The following is a 24577-nucleotide window of genomic DNA, read 5'->3' on the forward strand; positions in this document are numbered from 1 at the left end:
TTTAAGACTTACAGGCATATATTCATGAACAAGGTATTTAAACCAAACCTTGACACTATAATTTAAGCAACGATTATTTATTTGTTTGTTTGTTTCTCCAGGGGGGCCATAAGGAAAATGGTGGTGGAAACCTTTGTTTACAGAATGGCTTCTAAGCTATAGCTGATGAGAGGTCACTCAGGCAAGGTGACCATGTATAAGAGAAAAATCACATAAATTACATAAATAATAGATCAAAGGTCAGTGGACAATATATGGATCAAAAAGGAAAATCTAGGCAACAGGGACATTAGCCACAACTGAAAGTAACTAAGGACTAACCTGAGGCTCCCAAAACAACTGAGTTAAAACCTGGTGATTGAATAGGTAGAAGGGAGGAATGTAAAGCCAAAAGATGGTTGGGAGGATATTCTTTGATTGGAAAAATGCCTTCCTGCAGATAATCAATCAAAAAGAATTACACAGTTTCAGTGGGAGAGAATCAGAAGCCACTTTAAGTTCATATTGTTGACCCCTTGTGGAGCAGCTATTGATATTAATGACCTCCTTCTTTGGCATCAGACACTGTGCATAGAAAAGTATGTTCAGTGTTGCTCAGGAAGCTTAGATAACTGATGCTTTTGAAGAAATGTGGCTAGTTACACAAACTCTCAATATGCCAATCTGAATAAAGGCAGAGGTGTGTTAACACATTTCCTGAAATGGAGAATTGTCATACTCCAACCATAATTTTTAAGTGGAATCCTACTTCTGAGGTTGCTGAATATTAAGAATGCAAGCAACTTAATGTTGGTCATGTAATGATACTAAGTTTATCCTAGTTCCTTTAACTCAAGTTATGATTAATGATGTGATGATAAAAAGGGCTCCAACTGTTAAGACTCCCTATGTGACAAGTGTTGGAGGAACAGGATAATGTGAAGTAATCTGTCATGGTCTTTCTCTCTCAGCTCCCCTAAAGTGGGGTTGAATAATAAGAAAAAAATTAGTATTCTTCAAAATAAAAGAAAAAATAAAAATAAAAGTGGTGGGAAAAAATTAAATTGGTTACAAGTGTTGAGATATTTAAAATGGCATTAAAATAAAGGAAATAAATGAAATAGCTATGAAGTCAGTGAACACAGTATGAAAAATAGCTATTTAATGTCAGGCTCTCACTTCAAAATCAACCAACCAGAGTTGGATTCACTCCAGCGAACATGCTTTTAAGACATCCATCAAAAATCGCACAGCTACTCCATTTATTTCCTTGATTTTTATGCTATTTTTCATGTCACATCAATTCCTCAAGCAACAGGTTTGCTCAGTTTAGCCTAGCTTTGTGAAATACACACACACACACACACACATATATATATATATAAATCTATAAATCACACACACACACACACACACACACTTACACACATATATATATGACACCACTAAATAGAAAGGATTTTTGACACTTAGTAAATAGAGAGCCAGGTTTCTTGGCCCAACTCTCAAGAGGGTACCCAAAGACATTTGGATCAGAATGAGTAAAATGTCCTGGGGATAGAGAAGAAACTTAACCAGATTGCTGGACAGGGTGCACAACAGTTTGCCATACCCAACTTCGTAAACAAGAAAAAAAAAAAGCAGACATACACTGCCTATTGGCAAAATCTGGACCAGCCCATAGCTGGCAGGCAGATTACATTGGCCTTTTACCATAGTTTAAAGTGGATGCTGATAAGTCTTGATCAGGATAGTTACTCATCCTGGATTTGAATTTGCATATTCATTAACTGAAGCACACTTGTCTAACATGGTAAGAGGTTTAGAGCTGAAAATATTATTCATTTTGGACCTCATATTTATCATCTAATCAAGGAACCTATTTTAGTGCTGATATTGTGCAATAATGGAGCAAGAAATACCATATAATGAAATTGTCATGTATCTTATTATACATAAAAAAGATTAATTGAAAATCGGAATGGACAGTTGAAATACTTGGTTACTAAACTATGTGATAAGAGACTGAAAGGATTGAACGAATAAATACTGAAATTTAATGTGTGTGTTGTTTAACCGTTTTAGAGAAAATGGGCCATTTTCTTTCCTTTTCCTTTCCTTTATTTTCTTTTTTTCTGCCTATTCATGTAGTGCCAGGACCTGGGTTGCATTTATAAGTTCTGGTGGAAGGATCAATTCCTAAATATGATACCATGACAGTATCTCTAAATATTACTCCCTGAATTCATGGGGAATAGTGAGATGGGTTATTTTTTCTTCTCATTTGCCTAAACTACTATTAACAGTTGCTGCTTCTTTCCTACTTAATGGATAAGACAGTCTTATAAAGTAATTCTTACCCAGTTTTGCTCCATCTACCCCATGTAACTGGGAATGGACGAAGGGAGAAGTGTTGGCCATATTTGTATTGCTGTTAGCTGGATGTGTCAGTCCTCTGGCTGAAACTGATGGTCTTACTCTGGGCAGAAAGTTTAGGTCTGAGTAAAAATTTATGACAACTGGAAATATGGGGAGCACTTGAGGTTGGAAAGGAAGCCAGTCAGTGGTTAATGCCAAAAGTAGAAGCTAATTTTATTTTGGTGCCCAGTGAATGACCAAAAGGAAGAGATTTGATATTATCACTTAGTTGTATTTACAGATGCCTTTAAGGGTGAAACTATTTGCTTCTCTTTCTTCACAGCGTTGCCAACGCTGTGATCTCTTCTCTTTTTTTTTTTTTTTTTTTTTTTTTTTTTGTGGTACGCGGGCCTCTCACTGTTGTGGCCTCTCCTGTTGCGGAGCACAGGCTCTGGACGCGCAGGCTCAGCGGCCATGGCTCACGAGCCCAGCCACTCTGCGGCATGTGGGATCTTCCTGGACCGGGGCACAAACCCATGTCCCCTGCATCGGCAGGCGGACTCTCAACTACTGCGCCACCAGGGAAGCCCATCTCTTCTCTTTTTGATGATAGCCATTTAACAGGTGTGAAGTAATATCTCACTGTGGGTTTGATTTGCATTTCCCAGAGGATTAGTGATGTTGAGCATGTTTTCATGAACCTGTTGGCCATTTGTATGTCCTCTTTAGAAAAATGTCTATTCAGTTCCTCTGCTCAATTTTTAGTCAGATTGTTTGCTTTTTTTGCTGTTGAGTTTTATGAGTTATTTACATATTTTGGATATCAACCCCTTTTTAGAAATATGGTTTGCAGATTTTTCTCACATTCCACAGATTGCCATTTCACTTCGATTTTTTTCTTTTGCTGTGCAGAATATATTTAGTTAGATATAGTCCCACTCCTTTTTTTTCTTTTCTTTTTCTTCTGTTGCTTGTGTTTTTGGTGTCATATCCAAAAAAGTGGTGTCAAGACCAATTTCAAGGAGCTTTTTTTCTATGTTTTCTTCTAGGAGTTTTAGGTTTAGGTTTTAGTTTTAGGTTTAAGTCTTTAACCCATTTTGAGTTAATTTTGTTAGTAGTGTAAGGTAGCTATTCAATTTCAATCTTCTGCATGTGATTATGCAGTTTTCCCAGCAGCATTTATTTAAGAAACTCTCCTTTCCCACTAACTATTCTTGGTTCTCTTGTCAAATTATTTTTAACTGTATATGTGGGGTTTATTTCTGGGCTCTTGATTCTAATCATTGGTCTATGGGACTATTTTTATACTAGTACCATATTGTTTTGATTTCTATAGCTTTGTAATATAGTTTGAAATCAGGACGTGTGATGCCTCCAGCTTTTTTTATCTTCTTCAGGATTGCTTTGGCTATTTGAGATGGTTTGTGATTCCATACAAATTCTGGGATCCAGAATTTAGTGTTTATCATTCATATGTAAATCATTGGCTTATTAAATATATATGTATTCCTAATCAATTTTGAGTATTTAATAGGATTTATAATATATATATATGTAAATGAATCATTCTTTGTGTTCTTTTCCTACTTGTTTTGTCATCCAACATTCTTCCTGAGATTCATTTCGATTAATGCATTCTTCTTATATACAATCCATATGCATGAAGGTAGCTGAAATTATTTATCCTCCATTTGATGGACATTTATGTTTTATGGTTTCTTTGCTCTATTTTTTTTTTAATTTTTTTTTTTTTTTGATGATGAGAAACAATGCCGAATTTTATTTTATTTTTTTTTGAGGTGCGGGCCTCTCACTGTTGTGGCCTCTCCCATTGCGGAGCATAGGCTCTGGATGCGCAGGCTCAGTGGCCATGGCTTACGGGCCTAGCCGCTCCGCGGCATGTGGGATCTTCCCGGACCGGGGCACAAACCCGTGTCCCCTGCCTCGACAGGCAGACTCTCAACCACTGCGCCACCAGGGAAGCCCTCTTTGCTCTTTTAAGCAGTGCTGCTATAAATATTCTCTCTTCCTCTTTTCCTCCAGAGAATATAACTAGAAGTAAGATATACCAAATTTTTCTCAATTTGCTTTCCAAAATGTTTTTACCAATTTCAAAATAGTATGTAAGCAATTGTGTGTTTCTGCATCCTCTTCTACAGACTGTTGCTAATTTTTGCCAGTCAAATGGATGTGCATACGTATTTCACTGTGATTTTAATTTACATTTTCCCAATTTTTTTTCCTATCAGGTTAAGCATTTTTCATTATATTCATTGCCTATTTTACTTTTATCATCTCTTAAGTATCTGTTCATGTCCTTTGATCATTTTTCTTTTCAGGTGTTCAATCTTCTCTTGTTGATATACAGCAGTTCGATACATATTCTTGAGAGTAATCCTTTGATTGTAATATGTAGTCTCCAACTTTGGGCTTTTTTTAAAATTCCAGTTTTCTGTTATACTTTAATGCACAAAAATGTAAGCTTAAATGCTAAATTTAGCAATCAGTCATAAACTATTCCTTGTCTCAGTGTGATGTGATTTTCTTATAAACAGGGAAAAAATGCAAACATTCTATAAATAAAATTAAGATTTCAACATACTAAATGAAGTTCTTATAAAAAGAGATATATAATTACCTCTGTGTTATTTTTTTAAGTTGACCTTGCAAGGAATCAGCACCTTGTGGTTGAACTTAATGAAAAAGGGGCAAAATTTATTGCTATATTTCTAACATTTTCTCCCTGGAATTTGAACCCTGAAGAATAACTTGTAAACTAAATTATGAAATTAACACTTTATTCTTCCATGTTTATATCTGTATCATATATATAAGTTCAAGTTATCCATAAGTAGAAATGAGGATGGCTTTCATTAAAGTGATTTACCCCTTCTGATACTTATTTCAAACAAGTTTATAAGACAGGTTCAGCTGATGGCATTAAGATGCAAATGAAATAATCAAGGATGAAGAAAATACGAAAGTGTAGAGAATTTCTGAAACCACTGTAAATGAGAAGGTGGTTAGAGTTAGTGTTTATGTGTATACATACCGGACACACACATAGAAACGTGTGCATACCTGGACATATATTCACATATATACATGTATTTATATATATTTTATATAGATAGATAAAATTCCATACATATTTTGGGATTTAATTAGTTGAAATGTTCTCTAAGGTAAAGTTTTTTGTGTTTATTACTCAATTTTTATTTTATATAAAATATTACAGCAATTAAATAAAATATTCAAATAGCTGAAGTAAAATTAACTGACCTTATCCTTTTTCATAAGTTAGGTGATTAGGGAGATACGTTCACACTTCAAGGCATTTACGTATAGAAATACATTATTTTTATATTCGCTGGTGAAACTTTCAAGAGTTATTTCTCTCATAGAAACTTAGAGATGATCTATAACATTAAATATTGTGTCTAAAACAGCGTCAAAATATACTTAAAATAAAAATGTATATTGTTTTTATTAAATTCATGAATAAAATAATATTTCTTTGAATGGAGCAAAATGAGAAAAAATGTGGGGATTTAATAAAATATGCATTATTGTATTACCATATCTGAAATACATCTACTGATGGTCAGGCTTTAAACTTGGGCTATATCCTATAGAACTTCTGGGTTTAATTAGCTTTTACTATCTTAAGAATGTACAGTTTCTTAATATTGAAATTATTATTCCTTAATCTATGGTAATATATATGATTAGGAAGCAGCAAAGCAATTAGGGTTGATGACGAAATTCCCTTCACTCTAAAACATGCCCTGTCTGTGCTTATGTGTGTGCATTTATATTTATGCTTGTAAGTTGACCTAATGTGATATAAGGGATCTTTATTTGACCAGTTGATATAAAGACAGTGATACTTTTTGAATTCATGTGTTCTGATATCAAACTACTGATTCATTAAGGATATCTGTGCTCTTTTGTGTAGCATTAATTCCCAAGCTTCAAACTTTGTATATTAGTTTCCAGTAAAAAAGATTTTGATCATAAAAAGTTTATTTTATCATTACATTTCTGTTGCCCAGCTTGGTCGTTCTGAATTGGCTCATTCATGATGTTAGATTAATTTCAGAGGTCTAAATGGCCAACTTTGATGAAATGCATAACTTTATGTTTTAAACAATGTATTAGATAATTTAGATCTAAAGACAGTTTAAAGAGGAGCTTCAAAAATGTTTTGAGTTATAACTGAGAGCAAGTCGAAATATATACCTTTCCAAATTAGCAACTTCACATCTACTAATGCTCAAGTTTTAGTATGCTGGATGTCCACAATTTTTATTTTACTAAAGGACAGATCTCATTTTAGATTTGGCCATGTCACTGCTTGAACTTCTCTGTATTGCCAAGGAAGTAGAATGGAGTATGATTGCCCAGGCTTTCATCATTCATCCACTCCACTGACTAGAGGAGATGGCTAGTACTATTAGCTGAAAAAGTGGGATGGATAAGATCTAGTTGCCTCATCTAGTCTCTGCTTTTCAGAACTGTTACAGAACTCGCAGGTCTACTTCACCTGGAATGCTAGACAGAGCTCTTTCTGCTGTTCTCTAAACATAGATAACAGAGGTCAATTTTGTTTAATACAGTATACAAAAGCTTAGGTAAGAAAGTAAAGTCCTAAATTTTAGGACTTTTGAAGAATGTTTGATGTGAGATGTCTCTTTACATTTTAGTATGATGCTTATGCATTAAGAATCTCACAAATTTTCCCAACAACAATACATTGTCTGATATTGGCATGGCTAAATATTTCTTAAAGATGATCCCTTTTACATAGAAATATTTCAGCTTTTGTAAAAACATGGAAATAGTTTCACCTTTTAAAATTAATATTTTTAAACCTTATAATAAAAGGGCTATAATTCAAACTTCCATTTAGAATTCAGGAAAGTATCTCAGCAAAAAAGCATTTTCTTCTCATTTTCTCTCTTTATTTTACTGTAGATACATCTGTTTTAGCTTGAATTGCATCCCCCTGAGACTAAACCTTCACTACCTCAGAATGTGACCTTATTTGGAAATAGCATCATTGCAGATGTAACTAGTTAAGATGTTATATTGGAGTAGGGTAGGTCCTTAATTCGTTAAGACTGGTTCTTAGAAGAAGAAAGAAATTTGGACACAGACACAGAGAAAGGTAAGACAGCTATGTGAAGGTAGAGGAATACCTAGTGCTCAAGTGGAATACCTAGAAGCTCGAAAAGGCAAGGATGGAGCCTTCCCCAGAGGTTTTGGAGGATGCTTGGCTCTGATAACACCTTGATTTCAGACTTCTAGACTCCAGAACTGTGATGACAAGAAATTTTTATTATTTTAAACTATCCATTTTATGGTATTTTGTTATCATAGCTCTCAGAAACTAGTATAACAACTCAATTCTGTCGCTCCCTCATTAAAAGTTACTCTATGGAGAAAAACTAACCAGTTTTCTTTATCTATATGCTATGTCGATCAACATTTATTTATCCTTTAAGGTAGAAAAGGTTGTCTTATTGGGATAAGTAAAGGGAAAAATGCTAATTGTAGAAGAATGTACCCTAAAAAGACGACAAGAATCTAATCTTTTTCAAATGGTTACATGCATATTTTTTTGGCTTTCAATGTAATATAAAAGCTTCTGAAGTTGCATATGGCTATTAGAACAATGGCAATAATTACTATAATTAAAGTCTACCAAAATATATGCAGGCAACATTCTAAACCTTTATACTGATTGCAAAATGAATTTATAGAAAGCATTTTGGACTTTTCACTTGCGTGGACTTGTCACGTGTAAAGATAGGTAACTCATTGACTGTTGCTTGTCTTAGTCATGGTCTCATTCAACTCTTCATCATGTCACCATCTCTGCTGATGGAAGGATGTTAGAATATTTTTAATCAAATTCCAGATCTATCATACTAACATATCTCCTGTGTTTCTCCATTGCTACCAATCTTTCAGAAGCCGCTAACTATCCTGCTATGAATCAAGAAAGTAACACCCGGGCTTCCCTGGTGGTGCAGTGGTTGGGAGTCCGCCTGCCGATGCAGGGGACGCGGGTTCGTGCCCCGGTCCAGGAGGATCCCACATGCCGCAGAGCGGCTAGGCCCGTGAGCCATGGCCGCTGGGCCTGCGCGTCCAGAGCCTGTGCTCCGCAGCGGGAGAGGCCACAACAGTGAGAGGCCCGCGTACTGCAAAAAAAAAAAAAAAAAAAAAGTAACACCCAAGAGTACTTCTTCCCGCACATCAACTGTCAGTAAAGATAACAGTTGACAAAGCAGTAGTGAAAATGTTCTCTGTGTATCTTTGAAAATAGATGAAACCGTCCATGGTTTACTCCATATTTGATGCTGTGTTCATCTGTCTGAAAAAGTCCAGTTGCCTTGATAAATATTGTCTACCCATGTAAAAAATCACAGGCAAATACATGTAAGGAATACAACTTGTGTACTGTTTTGCCATTTGACAATCAATACTTAGCTTAAATATCATTTCAGGCTAAATGACATAATAAATTTGCCTCATATAGCAACGTAAGAAAATAGCTATCAGTCATGATTGAGACTAGACCTCTTTTTTAAGTGTGCATTTGTTAGTGTTAATTTGAATCGAGGAGGGGAGAGATACAAATTCCCTTTCTGTCTGTACAACAGACACTTAAATTGCCCTCCTGAAAGTATGATGTACCTTAGCATGAAAGTACCATTTATTATATGGTTGAACCATACTTATTTTAAAATATTTCCCTAGGGCTTCCCTGGTGGTGCGGTGGTTGAGAGTCCGCCTGCCGATGCAGGGGACACGGGTTCGTGCCCCGGTCCGGGAACATCCCACATGCCGCGGAGTGGCTGGGCCCGGGAGCCATGGCCACTGAGTCTGCATGTCTGGAGCCTGTGCTCCGCAACGGGAGAGGCCACAACAGTGAGAGGCCTGCATACAGCAAAAAAAAAAAAAAAAAAAAAATATATATATATATATATATATATATTTCCCTACATTTTTATCATTTTGTTGCTTATTCTATATTAGCCTTTTAATAGTGGTATCGTTGAACATGAAGCTTTATTATAGTAAGCATTTGTTTGTCTTGATTTCTCATTTTTAAATCTTTAATTTTCATTCTGTTCTGTCTTCCAGAACAACATTTAATCAAACATTTTTTTCAGAGGTTGAAAATGCATATGTAGGAATCACATAGTTTAACATTTTCTAGCAGAAAGAGCAACACACCGTTTATACTAAATATATAGATTTATTTCCTTTGCTAGTGTGCGTGAAAACTCTTAAAGGTAGGGTAAATGATAGGAATTCTTCATTGTCAATTGGGAGAATTTTTCATGTCTTATAAACCACAGTGCTATTAGTAATGAAACGAAATGTTAAAAGTTTAGGAACTAATTCTTATGCTACTATCACCTAGGTTAAGTTTTTTCTAAGATGAATATTAATAGGAAAGAAATCTATAGGCATAGTCTCTATCTTAATGAAACAAGGAATTAAGTGATATCAAATATCAATTCAGGAAAATGAAATATGAAGATTCTTAAGTCAATATTGTGGTATAATACAAGGGATCAGACAGCAAGGTTGAAAGAAACACTGACATCCTTTATGTTTATATATTGTGTATTAGCTGTAATCTTTAAATGGAAGATAGTTATTTGTCCTGAAACCCACAATCTTGCTATGTGAATACCTAAGCCATGATCAGTACTTATATGATTAACAAGCACAGAGGCATAGTAAGACTATTTCTTAGGAGATGAATCTGGAAACTTCTGGAAAATTCACATGTATTCAAGAGATTAGTCTGTCTATAGTATTTTTAAATTTTTTTCTGGCTTTGAGTAGGTACAAAATAAGATAAAAAGAATATCAATGTGGCCAGGTACCACAGATGCCCAGTACTTGAATTTAAAATCTAGTGCTGTGCAACAATGAGAAAATTAGCTCTTTCATGGAACCCCAATTTGGGGACCTTTTGTGAAGTATACAATAAGTAGCAGAATGTCTTTCACTCCCCAAAGCTTAACAAACTGCTAAGCTAAAAGTCTGTCCACTTTGAGTATGGCCTTCATTTGGGACTCATTGCCTCCCTTTTGCTGGTAATCTAGCCCAAGGGATTGCTCCTTTCGGAATTATGCTTGGGAAGGTCAAGACCAGGCATCCTGTGCTCCTTTGAAACAGGTATACAACTGCCACCTACTCTTTGATATCAGTGACCAATTGTAAAGGTTAGAATCAATGATTCATTGTTTATATATAAAAATATAAACCTTTCCACCCTGGTTAAAACAGACGTTTCACTCTTCTAGTTACAGTTATCTCTCAATGTATTTTCTCCAGAGGTTTTAGCCAAGTCATGCTGTAGTGTAGCTCTCTAGGAAGTTGTTATCATAACCTTTCTCTTGTATCTCCCAATCCTCGTGAGAAATAAATGTAGGTATTAGGTAAAAATGATATTCTGGATCTGATGGTATATCTAGAATAGAAAGCACAACTTAGATGTGTAGCAGAAATAAGGCTTTCCACAATTTCCTTCATGTCTAAATTTTGGAATCCATTGTTTTGCAGAACTAATAACTTATATCCAGCTCAGTGTAAGGGAAATTGCTGCCCCCAATACAGGAGACTTTATTTTTCTTATTCCTGTCTCTAGAAAGAATAAACATTTAACAAAGAGAGAAGCAAGAAGAGCTGAACTATTTATGTGCTTTTTTTTTTTTTTTTTTTTTGCGGTACACGGGCCCCTCACCACTGTGGCCTCTCCCGCTGCGGAGCACAGGCTCCGGACGCGCAGACTCAGCGGCCATGGCTCACGGGCCCAGCCGCTCCGCGGCATGTGGGATCCTCCTGGACAGGGGCACGAACCCGCATCCCCTGCATCGGCAGGCGGACTCTCAACCACTGCGCCACCAGGGAAGCCCTATTTATGTGCATATTTTAATCTCCAGTGTCAGATAAAGTTACTCAGATTGTTTTATTTGGGGTGAATGCAGTGGAGCAGGAGTGCAGGTAATGCCTATTGGTCCTTAATATCAATAGACAACTAGTTAAGGAAATAAGAGGGATGTCAGAATATAGTAAAAGGAAAGGTGCTTTTATTGGCAGCAAGGAAATCCAATTATTTACTTACTTCCAAATATGAATGTAAATTAAGCTTGAAGTGGTATGTTTTAATATTGTATGCTATTCTTAAATTACAATTTGACTGCTATGTTTAATTTATATCATTTGTATTTTTTAGCTTTTATTCCTTTACTCAGTAGCAAGGATTAAGATGAAAATTTTAAATGCCCTTTTCCCAGGAGTCTCAGAGAAATTTCAGTAAGCACTGAATGAACAAAAATGGCATGACAGAACAGAAGTAGTTCTTTGACTGTCAGCAGATATTTAAATAACACGAATGCCATCTAGTTATAATGAATTTCTTTAAAATTGATGATACTTAGAGAACAAAGGGAATCAGCCCAGAGTCACTTACTGTAGACAACTGTAGAGTATAATAGTTGACATGAAAATGACTCTTCAGGACTTTCAGCATAATAAACCCCTGGGTGAAAACTCTTAGAGTGACTTCCAGAAATACAGACTGCTTTTCCATACAGCAACTACATTTATGATCACCTGGAAAGACTAAAGTACCAAATGTAAAATTCCTGCTGTGACTGGCCTTAATATTAAAAGCCAGAGAAATGGAAAAAGGAGACAGTAAGGTGACAGTCATATTTAAATACTCAGTATTTTTGTTTATATCAGCCTTGCAATATATGTCTTTTTAAAATTACTTATTCAACAATTCAGTCATCTCTATTTAATATTCAATAAACAGTAAATATTTACTGAGCAAATTTCATTGGCTGCTAGAGTCTATTCAAGTCATAGGCATTACAAAGATAAATGTGATATTCCTGCTTCTAGAGGTCTTTAATCAGTGGGAGACATGACTGTTTAAATCAATCAATAAATGTGATATAATGGCAGATATGAAAGACAAGTGATATGTGAAATCACAAAAGAATCAACTTAGTGTATCTAGAATGACTAAGTAAGATGTCAAAGAGGAGGGAGCATTTAATCTGGGTCTTGAAGGAAAGAATAATAGAGCTTACTGTATAGAACTAGTAATAACATACGCAGGCCGTAGTTCATTACCTGATTTCCTGTTCTTTCAAACAAGATACATTGTGTTTGACCTCTAATGATAACTTGTGTGCACATTTTACTGATACCACTGAATTTGTCAAATATATAAAAGCTGTTTACTCTCAACTAATCTATTCACTAAAGCCAATGTACTTGTTTAGTCAGCATCTAAAATTGTCATGAATTTAACCAAAAATTACCCATATGTAGAGAATTTGATGTTAAGTATTAGACCAACAGCTTACCCACAAAAGAGCTATTTAATTGATCTTTCAAATTAATATTAATCTTCAATGGTAGGCTAAAAAATAGCTGCAAAAATTGTTCATACCTTTATCCCTAGATTTGTAATTATGTTACCTTATAAGGCAAAAGAGGCCTTGCAGATGGAATTAAGGATTTTTTTTTTTTTTTTGCGGTACGTGGGCCTCTCACTGTTGTGGACTCTCCCGTTGCGGAGCACAGGCTCCGGACGTGCAGGCTCAGTGGCCATGGCTCACGGGCCCAGCCGCTCCGCGGCACGTGGGACCTTCCCGGACCGGGGCACGAACCCATGTCCCCTGCATTGGCAGGCGGACTCCCAACCACTGCGCCACCAGGGAAGCCCCCAAGGATTTTTGAGATGGGGAAATTATCCTGGATTATTGGCATGAGCCTAAAGTAATAATAATGGTCCTTATAAAAGAGAAGCAGCAGGGTCAGAGTGAGAGAACGTTATGTCACGAAGAAAGAAGAGAGAGAAAGCAATGTGATAACCAGGAAAAGGAAAAGAGAAGTGACAATAGAAGCACAGATGAGAGTAACATGGGACTACAAGTTAAGGAATTCAGACAGATTTAGAAGCTGGAAAAGGCAAAGAAACAGATCTTAGAGCTTCCAGAAGGAACACAGGCCTGAGGATAGATTAATTTTAGCTTAATTTATCTAAAACCTATTTTGGGGTTCTGACCACCAAAGCTCTACAATAAGAAATTTGTATTGTTTTTAAGCCACCAAGTGTGTGGGAATTTTTTATAGCATCAAAGGAACTTAATATAGAACATAAAATATTTTCTTTACTGAAATGTCATTTATGATTTTGCTCCAACTGTAAATTATACAGTATGATTACAATTATAAAGCAAAACACTGGATCCTCTGGATACTTTCACAAAAAACAAGGAAATACTGTTATTCTAGAAATTTGACTAGGTTTTTCATTTTCCAGTGGCCATCCCATGTTAATTGCATGCACTTTCTTGAAAATATTTTACAGAAAACTTTTTCAAGAATGTCAAATCTGAACAGCTTATCATCCTCATTATAGTTATATCTACCTAACTGCAGGGATTTAAACAATTTTGTTTGTATTATTTTAGAATTTGGAATCATTCTGATATAAATGAAATAAATGTTCACCATTGAAAATATTCAAAAAATAAAAACCAATGGCATTAATAAGGTATCACATAAAAAAGTCACTCCATATTTTTCACCATATAGGAATATAAATTTTGAATAATTCTATATATAATATTTTGGACCTTGCAATTATCAGTAAACAATAATTCTTAAATATATTTCATCACATTTAAAAATGAAACTCTTAATAAATGCATAGTAATCCACAAATTGCATGTCATTATTTAGTCAATTCATCATAGATGAACACTCAGAATTTATTTTTTTATTAAAAATAACACTGTGATAACTGTACATAATAATACCTATATCTCAATGATAGCTACCTTAAAAATTTCTGAAAGTAGAATTACAGTTGTGAATTGTATACAAAATTATAGATTATGGGATGCACCTAGTAAATTTTTCTCAAGAAGCTTTAAAATTAAGTTTATCATTTTCAAGAATGCATTAGAATGTTCATTTAATCACAACCTTTGCAACATTCAACATAATAAATTATTATTTTTTTACAAACTCATAAGGAAAATAGCATCAAGTGGTTTTAATCTGCATTCATTGAATTAATGATATGGAAAATATTTAAATTGCTTTTTGTCCATTTATAATTCTTTCCTTCCCATTTCAGAAAATAACTGCCTATGTTTAGGTCTACTTATTTGTACTCTATTTTTTGTTGAATGAATAGTCCATCTGTTATTTATTTTTTAAATAATTTGGATAGGTGTCTAAATTATTTTGACAAAAAATGTTAAGCAATTTTTTAAGCATACCACTGGGGTTCTGTAATCTTTTTCTTGATTTTTCTATCCATTCTTCACTGATAACACACTGTTTTGACTTCCAATTTTATTATCGATTTTGATATTTTTAATGTAAATGCTCTGATCCCAGTATTAATTTAATAATGTTAAATGATCACTTAACTATTCTCAACCATTTGTGAATGAATAAATATGCTGACAGAGGGCATTAAAACTCAGAAATATTGTTTAATATTGGCTGAGTAAAGAAAATGTTAAAACCAAAATTAACCCCTCTCTATATATATGGCACACTCCCTTCAGGGACAGGCATGATTGCCATAAATAGTCCAGGAACTGTGTGTTCCCAGCTTATTAAACTCATTTGGCTAGCAGTTTCTCTTATAACTCTAGTAAAAATTTACTGGTGACTGTAATTAGCCAAGTTTAGATCACATAATCCACCTCCATCCCACTCTGTCAGTGTGTATGGACTTTTTAAGCCTGTATTTCCTGAGCATAAGCGGAATCATAATTGGTACTTCATCAAGGACACAAAATTTCAGATTATGGTCAATTTTCACTGTTCAGCTTAGAAAAAAATAATTATTTTTTTAATTTGTATTTTTTATGTCCTTATATCTAAGATGCTACCCACTGTAAGGCATATGCTGCATACTGTATATATTATTCTGCAACTTTTCTGCTCTACAAACTTATGTAATTTATAAATGTTTATATCAATAACTCTATTATCTATTTCACACCTGTATGATTACATCTCAGAATATTTATTGATTCAACATCTCAAGGATATTTTGAATGTCTTTAATATTTTGTCATTACAAACAACGCTTCACTGGGTTTTCATGTTGTGACTCCGACATCATTTCTCTAGGGTACATAGCTAAGCGCCATGTTGCTCAAAATATATTTAGAGCTTCAGTTTTACTAGATATAGAAAAGATCCACCACAAATTGCTTTTCTCATTTACATTCACATCAGCAGTCTATTTGAGTTCCCACTGTTGCAGTGTCATGCAAGGGTGGTCCCATATGCACTAGGACTTGGGAGAAATTTATCAATGTCATATAGCAAGGTGGATTTAGTTTTAATGAAAAAAATTATAAAACCATCGTTAGCAAGAGAATAGAAGGATGAGACCTCTATCCATTCTCCCCACAAAGAAGCATCCCCAGGTTAAGGTTAGGACAGTCTGTAGGACACATGATGTGTTTTTGTTCAAGTACAGGCACCTTATGCATTTATTCCATTCCATTTAATCCACTGCATGTGTGAGCAGTGTGGGTCACAAAGATTATATGGGTGACAGAAAGTCTAGATTCAATAAATGTGCCTTGGGATATCAGTTTCCAGTCACCTGGGAATGTTGGGGTCAGTAGACTCTGAATAAAAAGCGGATGTTATAATGCAGACAAGGAGAGAATAATTTCTGTAGAAAGACTAAGGGTTATCACCATGTGCTTAATAAAGAAGATACAGAGATTGAAATTCTTTTATAATATTTGTGTTTTTTCTATTTATAGTACAGCTTACACTTCCTAAGTGGAAATTGTGTTTTAAGATTTCTGTGTGTGAAAATCCTTTTTAAAAATGTTTTTCATTTGCTCTGTATGAAAGAACTTCATATAGGAATTTTTAGTTACACAGTAGGATAACTTCTTGTATTCCCTAAATACTAGTTTAATATTCACTATGTGCCAGTCAATATGCTAAATGCTAAACTTATTGTTATAGATATGACTATTTTTCCCTCAAGAAGCTTACAATCTAGTAAAGAAGACAGTTGTGTGTGTGTGCACGCACATATGCACACGTGTGCGCTTAAGGAGAGAAGAGATTGAGAGAGTGAAGATTATGGGGGGTGAAAGGGATGTGAAGGCAAAGCCAAAAGTGTTTGAGGGTTTGAATGATGTAGAAATGCAGTTTGGGTGGATTATTGTGTTGATATGTTTTAAAGGCTGATTTGGAAAGAAGTTGGACAAAGAGTGTTGAATCGGATTATGAAGAGTTTGCATGTCATATTAAGAATTTGATGATTAATTTTAACATTGGTAAAAAGCCATTAATGGGAAAACATTTTAAAATTTTTTTAAAGGAAGTAAGCAAGGTAATTTATGTTTTTAGAGAAGTAATGATGGGCGTTGTATTGAGAAATCATTAGTGAAAAATAAGGCTGTCACTTCATTCATTTAATTAACTAATTTTTGTTATGTACCTACCATGTGCCAGATAATGATCTAAACATTTGACAATCATAAATGAACCAAATAAAGAAAAACCCCTGCCTTGTGGACCTTACCTTCTGGTTGGGGAATAGAAAAAAACATAATGACTAAGTTATATACTATGTTAAGAGGTATGTAACACTGAACAAAGAAAAAGAGAAATGTAAAGGGGATCCAAGAGATTAGGGTAGGATAGGGTAGGATAGGATAGGATAGGATAGAATAGGATAGGATAGGATAGTGTAGGCATTGTTGAAACAGTTATGATGGAACAGATTCTTAAAGGATGTGAGATACTTAGCCATAGATATCGATATATCTCTCCCTGCGGAGCTAATCACCTAGCAAAGACCCCATAGCAGAAGTAGATATACCATGAGGCTAATAAAGCTTAAGCTTCAGGACCTTGCATTTACACTGGCCCCCGCAAAGTCCCTGTAGCTACTCTTTTATTTAAAATATTTTATTATTTTTCTTAAAAATGTAGCCTACGTTAAGCTTTAGAACTCACTTCTGAATTGACCTATAGATTTGAAGTTGAAATCTTTTATGTTCTTGGAACAGAAATGAAGCTAATGTGGCCAGGATAACTCACAAAAAGGGAGTTGATAAACAAAGGTGTTCCATGTATGGTATGAAGAAGAAAGAGGGGTGGAAATACAAAGTTATAGAATATCAGAATAATTTCCAAGAATTTCAGTAATTGTATTTCACAATAATTTGAGAAATAAAATATTTGATAAACTAAGAAAATGTCAGTTATGATATTATAGAATTTATTTCACAATTATCTGTACTAAACAAATGATGTTATCATGCAATATTAATGCTTATTTAAATCATTTTATAAAATTTTAGAGGAAGGATTGTATTATATATATGAATTATTTTCATAATATACCAGCATGTCAGTTACCTCACAAATCACTAATTCTACAAAGTCCAATAAAATTATTATGTATCTTATTTTTTAAAAAAAACTTTACTTTTCCAATATTAGACAAATTAGGACAAAGAGCTGATTTTTTTGTTTTTTACAAATGAAAATAATCAGTGTGCTACTAAGTGTAATAAAATAATTGATCAATTTGTTTCATTCAGTTATTATAGGGATGGATTTCATATAATTCAAATATTTAAGGAGATACGATATAATCATTTTTATTTATTCATAAATTTATTCAAATCAAATTTTTAGAAAAGCAGACCAGTGTCGGCTACTGTGTTAAGCAGCTCAGCTCTTCAATTTGAAGTTGTGAATAGTATGGCTAAAAAAACGAATTTTGAAGAGATAAACACATGATATATATGTGTGCAAGTTTTACGCTGTGCATCACAGACCTCATATATCCTCTATGGCCATTCAGAAGTTTTCCAGAATTTCTAGTCAACTTCTTTGAAAGCAAAGTCCATTTTCTGTTTCAAATTGAAGTGAATCCTAGTAGTGTCCTATGAATACTTGCTAGAGTGAAGACAGAAAGGCAATAAGTGATTTTACACCAGATAGTTAGTAAATAACAAATCAAGACTTGTTAAAAATTAAGCAAGCATTTTCTTTGAGGTTTATGACTATAAATTCTGTAGCTAACAAATCAACTTAGATGAGAAAGTCAGTTTAAGGAATAATGATCCTCAGAACAACAATTGTCTTTAAGTCATCTACATTTGGGACAGCATCAAGGATTGTTGTGGCTTTCTTCTTTTCACTGAAGCAGAAATTCAAATTTCTTTCATCCCAGTTCTTTATCTGCATGCCCATACTCAAGCATTTTCAGGAAAACCTTTGGCAAATTATGTAAAAGAGCAGCGCGTGCCCAAACATTACTACCCAAGTAATTTCTATATATATTTTTTTCTGTTCTAAAATGGAATACTTGTTAGCTTTTCCTCTATCCATCATTAACCCTCTGACTGGGGGGGTGGGGGGTGGATTATTAGTTCATCTGGAAAATTAAAACTCACTTTGATAATTAACCACTGCAAGCTAAGTTGTGCCCGTGTTGCAATAGTGTAAATCCCACACTAAATCCTGCATCTTGTTTCTGCTAATACTTTTTAAATGCTACAAGCATTGTGGCTATAGATTTATTTCATATAGATGTACAAAGCCGGTCTGTACCAAAGACACTGTGAAGAGTTCTGAGGCAGTCAACAGATGTTTAGAAACTGAGAAAAATATGATAGCCCTTATAATGCAACAGTAAACATAAGATTTTTTTCCTTATAAATTCTTGTTCTTTAAAAACAGTAGATTTGTATAATGAGATTCCTGAATTTTAGATTTTGTTCTGTGTTTGAAATAATGGTTATGCTCAGCAGTTTTTATGAAAACATCTAAATTTATTTTGAGGTACAGTTACTAATTATTTAATGATATTGATATATAATCATAGCAAGGAAGAACAGTAATTCAGTTTGCACACCAAAGGTAGAACAAGTAAACTTATCATCACATCTATGCCAACAATTATTAAACACACAAAATAATCAAAATAAGAAAATAAGTAATGATTAAATTACTTAAAAAAAACTTCATATGTACTTGATTTAGACATTAGTTAGAAAACACAATCCAAATTGTTTTAAAAATGTGAGCCCAAAAGAACAAAACTACTGATTAAAATTATATTATAAAGTATACCATAATCTTACCAAGTTATCAATGCCAGTATATTACATTTGGATATGTCGATAAACTAATTAATGTGTCTAACATTTTAGAAGTGAGACATTTGATTTCCTGTCCCAAATTAAACATCTGTCTATTATATTGCATGTATTAATTGTTTACTTTTGAACATTTTTAACGTTTTATCTATCATTTTGTAAATCATATTTACTAATAAGATATTCTTTACAGAAAGTAGCTAAATTTTACATGAAAGATCAGAATTTCATGTCCACGGTAAATAAAATAATGCTGCTGTCCTCGAAAATACAGTAACATCAAAATCTTAATTTATTCCTTTAAAAAGAAAACTGTAAATGAAATTCAAATTTCATAATGAAGCATAGAAATAAACCTGCAATATGAAATATATTACCATCACTACTAGTTATGTGCATCATATTTCCTATATTATTTTACAGTTTTTAATCAAGTAAAAAACAAGTGCCATATAGGCATTTTAGTTACATTGGAACCTTAATATTCATGTAACAATTTTAATAACCACTTGTCATATACTGGACACTGTGATTTAATGTAAGGACCCTTGAACAAAAAAAATATTAAATAGTTCTCTCCTTACTTTATGTGTTTCACTTAACAGATCACTGTCATTATTTGTAAAGTGACTAGATAAGCTCATTGCTATGATTGGTATAATTTTCTAATATTCAAGTGGGAATGTTGGGGGAGGAACGCATTCAATGTTCACTTTTTTTTAATATTTAGCAACCCCCTAAACTTACACAAGAATACAGAGTCCCTCAGAATTACATTGAACTCAAGGGAACTTAAATTTAGAAGTAATATGACTTTCCTTTATGGTTATCCTTAAAGACTTCATCTTCAAAAATGTAGAAGCTGACAACTGTGTGATCTTAAAGAAATACAATAGGTAATAATTATCTAACTGCTGCATGAATGATTTAAAGCCAAGTATTTTTTCATATAAGAAATATGTGTTTAGAAGGGATAGAGAAGGGGTCCAAATGACAGTTTGAAAACTTCTGTCTGGCACATTATGTGTACATTGCACTCATCTAATCTAAGATAAAAATAGTTTTTTTTTAAAACATCCCCATTGAAAGATATTATTTAATACAACTGAGAGAGTAGTCTAGCAATTATATATTATAGAATGTTTTACAGTTTGTGTTAATTGAATCTGTCAGATTATGTCCTTATATCTAATATAAAAATCTCTTTAATTCTGAAACAGAATAAAATACATTGCAACAAACACTCCTCAATAATATGTATGAGATTGCTGCTTAATACATTAAATCATGTTAGTTTTTAAGAGCGACCTTCATGTAGCCTGTTCTATATTTTCTTGGACATGAGCACTGTTTACTAGCATGAGATATAAAATTAAACCAGAATTAGGCTTATTATTCTACTTTTCTATCTTGCTTCCTAAAGATAAATCACATAAGCATTAGAATTTTTAAAAATATATGTACCTATACTGTGGTTATCACTACACGTTGATAACAAATTTTGGGGGGACAACTTTAGAGATTCTCAACCATTTCATGCTTCCACCAGTGAATAGTGTGAGTTACAGTTGCTCCACATTCTCATCTGCACTTGAGCTCTTCAGTCTTTATTTTAAGCATTCTACTGAGTATGTAATGGAACACATTATGGATTCGACTTGCAAATCACTAATTATTAATAAGGTTGTGTTAACGTCGTCATTTAAATATCTTCTCTGAGTTCAAAATTTTTAATGGATTCTTGGTTTTTTCTTTGATTTGGGGATTTCTTTTTCAACTCTATGGTTGCAAACAACTTCTAAACTTCTAACCCTCTGTTTTGTGACTTCACACTTTCAATGGTGCCTTTCAAATTTCCAGTGTTAAAGTTAAACTTAGACATTTTTCCTTTAGAGCTGAATGCCTCTTGTTTATGATTTTTGACACAAAGGTCATAAAATATCTGTTTAAATATGTATTTAATTATCTGTTTATTTTTCACATTTGTCTTATACAAATAGATCCATAATTGTCCTGGATTGATCACTTTACCAGTGAAGAGATGTAGTCATCCAGCTAATATGTTTTTAACATAATTATCCAGTGGCCTTGGCACCATTTATTTAAGACTCTTTCTCCCCTAGAACCACCATTGTTATTAATCAAGTAGTCATACATATGAATGTCTGTTTCTGGACTCTGTTTTTTACCCATTGATCTCTTTGCCTATTCTCCAATGCCATATGACGTTAACTACTGTAACTTTTTTTTTTAATTGACATTTGGTGATGTTTTACTACACTTTTTCAAGAGATCTTGGCTATAAATGACACTTAGCCTTTCCATGTAAATTTTATGGATAGGTTAATTTCCAAATTAAAAAAAAAATGAAGTCGGGGTCTTTGTTTGAACAGTATTGAAGCTTTAGAACAATTTGGGAAAACTTGATTAATTGAGTCTTCTGAAGCGTGGACAAGATATATAATTATTTAGGTCTTTAGAAATGTCTCTCAATGAGCTATTGTTTTACTATCAAAAGTTTTGTATATCTTTTGTTAGATTTCATTTTATACAGTTGATATATTTTTTTTAAATCGCTTAAGTATAGTAAATTATATCTTTTTAAGATGCTAGTTTCAATTCTAGGGTATATATACATACAAGAGATGCTTGTGTTGGCTTTTTATCAAGCAAACTTACACATCTCACATATTAAGTTTAATAATTTATTTGTAACTAGTCTGGAATTTACTTCTCCAGACATTTTTGCTTGAACGTTATGATAGTTTTATGTCTCCCTTATAAATTTTATTTAATTTTCATTGTTTAATACACTATATAGATCCACCAATGCAATGCTGAATTAAAGTGACGATTATAGGCATTACGATCCTGTATTGATCAAAGAATGCTTTTAATAAATCTCCATTAGACATGATGTTTATTTATTTTTTAACATCTTTATTGGAGTATAATTGCTTTACAATGGTGTGTTAGTTTCTGCTTTATAACAAAGTGAATCAGCTGTACATAAACATATATCACCATATCTCTTCCCCTTTGCGTCTCCCTCCGACCCTCCCTATCCCACCCCTCTAGGTGGTCACAAAGCACTGAGCTGATCTCCCTGTGCTATGTGGCTGCTTCCCACTAGCTATCTATTTTACATTCGGTAGTGTATATATGTCCATACTACTCTCTCACTTCGTCCCAGCTTACCCTTCCCCCTCCCTGTGTCCTCAAGTCCATTCTCTATGTCTGCATCTTTATTCCTGTCCTGCCACTAGGTTCTTCAGAACCATATTTTTTTCTTTTTTTTTTGTAGATTCCATATATATCTGTTAGCATACAGTATTTGTTTTTCTTTTTCTGACTTAACTCTGTATGACACACTCTAGGTCCATCCACCTTACTACAAACAACTCAATTTCATTTCTTTTTATGGCTGAGTAATATTCCACTGTATATATGTGCTGCATCTTCTTTATCCATTCATCTGTTGATGGACACTTATGTTGATTCCATGTCCTGGCTATTGTAAATAGAGCTGCAGTGAACATTGTGGTACATAAATCTCTTTGAATTATGATTTACTCAGAGTATATGCCCAGTGGTGGGATTGCTGGGTCATATGGTAGTTCTATTTTTAGTTTTTTTAAGGAACCTCCATACTGTTCTCCATAGTGGCTGTATCAATTTACATTCTCACCAACAGTGCAAGAGGGTTCCCTTTTTGCCACACCGTCTCCAGCATTTATTGTTTGTAGATTTTTTGATGATGGCCATTCTGACCAGTGTGAGGTGACACCTCATTGTAGTTTTGATTTGCATTTATCTGATGATTAGTGATGTTGATCATCCTTTCATGTGTTTGTTGGCAATCTGTATATCTTCTTTGGGGAAGTGTCTGTTTAGGTCTTCTGCCCATTTTTGGATTGGGTTGTTTGTTTTTTTGATATTGAGCTGCATGAGCTGCTTGTAAATTTTGGAGATTAATCCTTTGTCAGTTGCTTCATTTGCAAATATTTTCTCCTATTCTGAGGGTTGTCTTTTTGTCTTGTTTATGTTTTCCTTTTCTGTGCAAAAGCTTTTAAGTTTCATTAGGTCCCATTTGTTTATTTTTGTTTTTATTTCCATTTCTCTAGGAGGTGGGTCAAAAAGGATCTTGCTGTAATTTATGTCATAGAGTGTTCTGCCTATGTTTTCCTCTAAGAATTTTATAGTGTCTGGCCTTACATTTAGGTCTTTAATCCATTTTGAGTTTACTTTTTTGTGTGCTATTAGGGAGTGTTCTAATTTCATTCTTTTACATGTAGCTGTCCAGTTTTCCCAGCACCACTTACTGAAGAGGCTGTCTTTTCTCCATTGTATATTCTTGCCTCCTTTATCAAAAATAAGGTGACCTTATGTGCATCAGTTTATCTCTGGGTTTTCTATCCTGTTCCATTGATCTATATTTCTGTTTCTGTGCCAGTACCATACTGTTTTGTTTACTGTAGCTTTGTAGTATAGCCTGGAGTCCAGGAGCCTGATTCCTCCAGCTCCGTTTTTCTTTCTCAAGATTGCTTTGGCTATTTGGGGTCCTTTGTGTTTCCATACAAATTGTCAAATTTCTTGTTCTAGTTCTGTGAAAAATGACATTGGTGGTTTGATAGGGATTGCATTGAATCTGTAGATTGCTTTGAGTAGTATAGTCATTTTCACAATGTTGATTCTTCCAATACAAGAACGTGGTATATCTCTCGATCTGTTTGTATGATCTTTAATTACTTTCTCAGTATCTTATCGTTTTCTACATACAGGTCTTTTGTCTCCCTAGGTAGGTTTATTCCTAGGTTTTTATTCTTTTTGTTGCAGTGGTAAATGGGAGTGTTTCCTTAATTTCTCTTTCAGATTTTTCATCATCAGTGTATAAGAATGCAAGAGATTTCTGTGCATTAATTTTGTATCCTGCTACTTTACCATATTCACTGATTAGCTCTAGTAGTTTTCTGGTAGCATCTCTAGGATCTCTAAGTATAGTATCATGTCATTTGCAA

The sequence above is a fragment of the Lagenorhynchus albirostris genome, chromosome 18 (genome assembly GCF_949774975.1).
Source record: "Lagenorhynchus albirostris chromosome 18, mLagAlb1.1, whole genome shotgun sequence".
NCBI classification, from domain to species: domain Eukaryota; kingdom Metazoa; phylum Chordata; class Mammalia; order Artiodactyla; family Delphinidae; genus Lagenorhynchus; species Lagenorhynchus albirostris.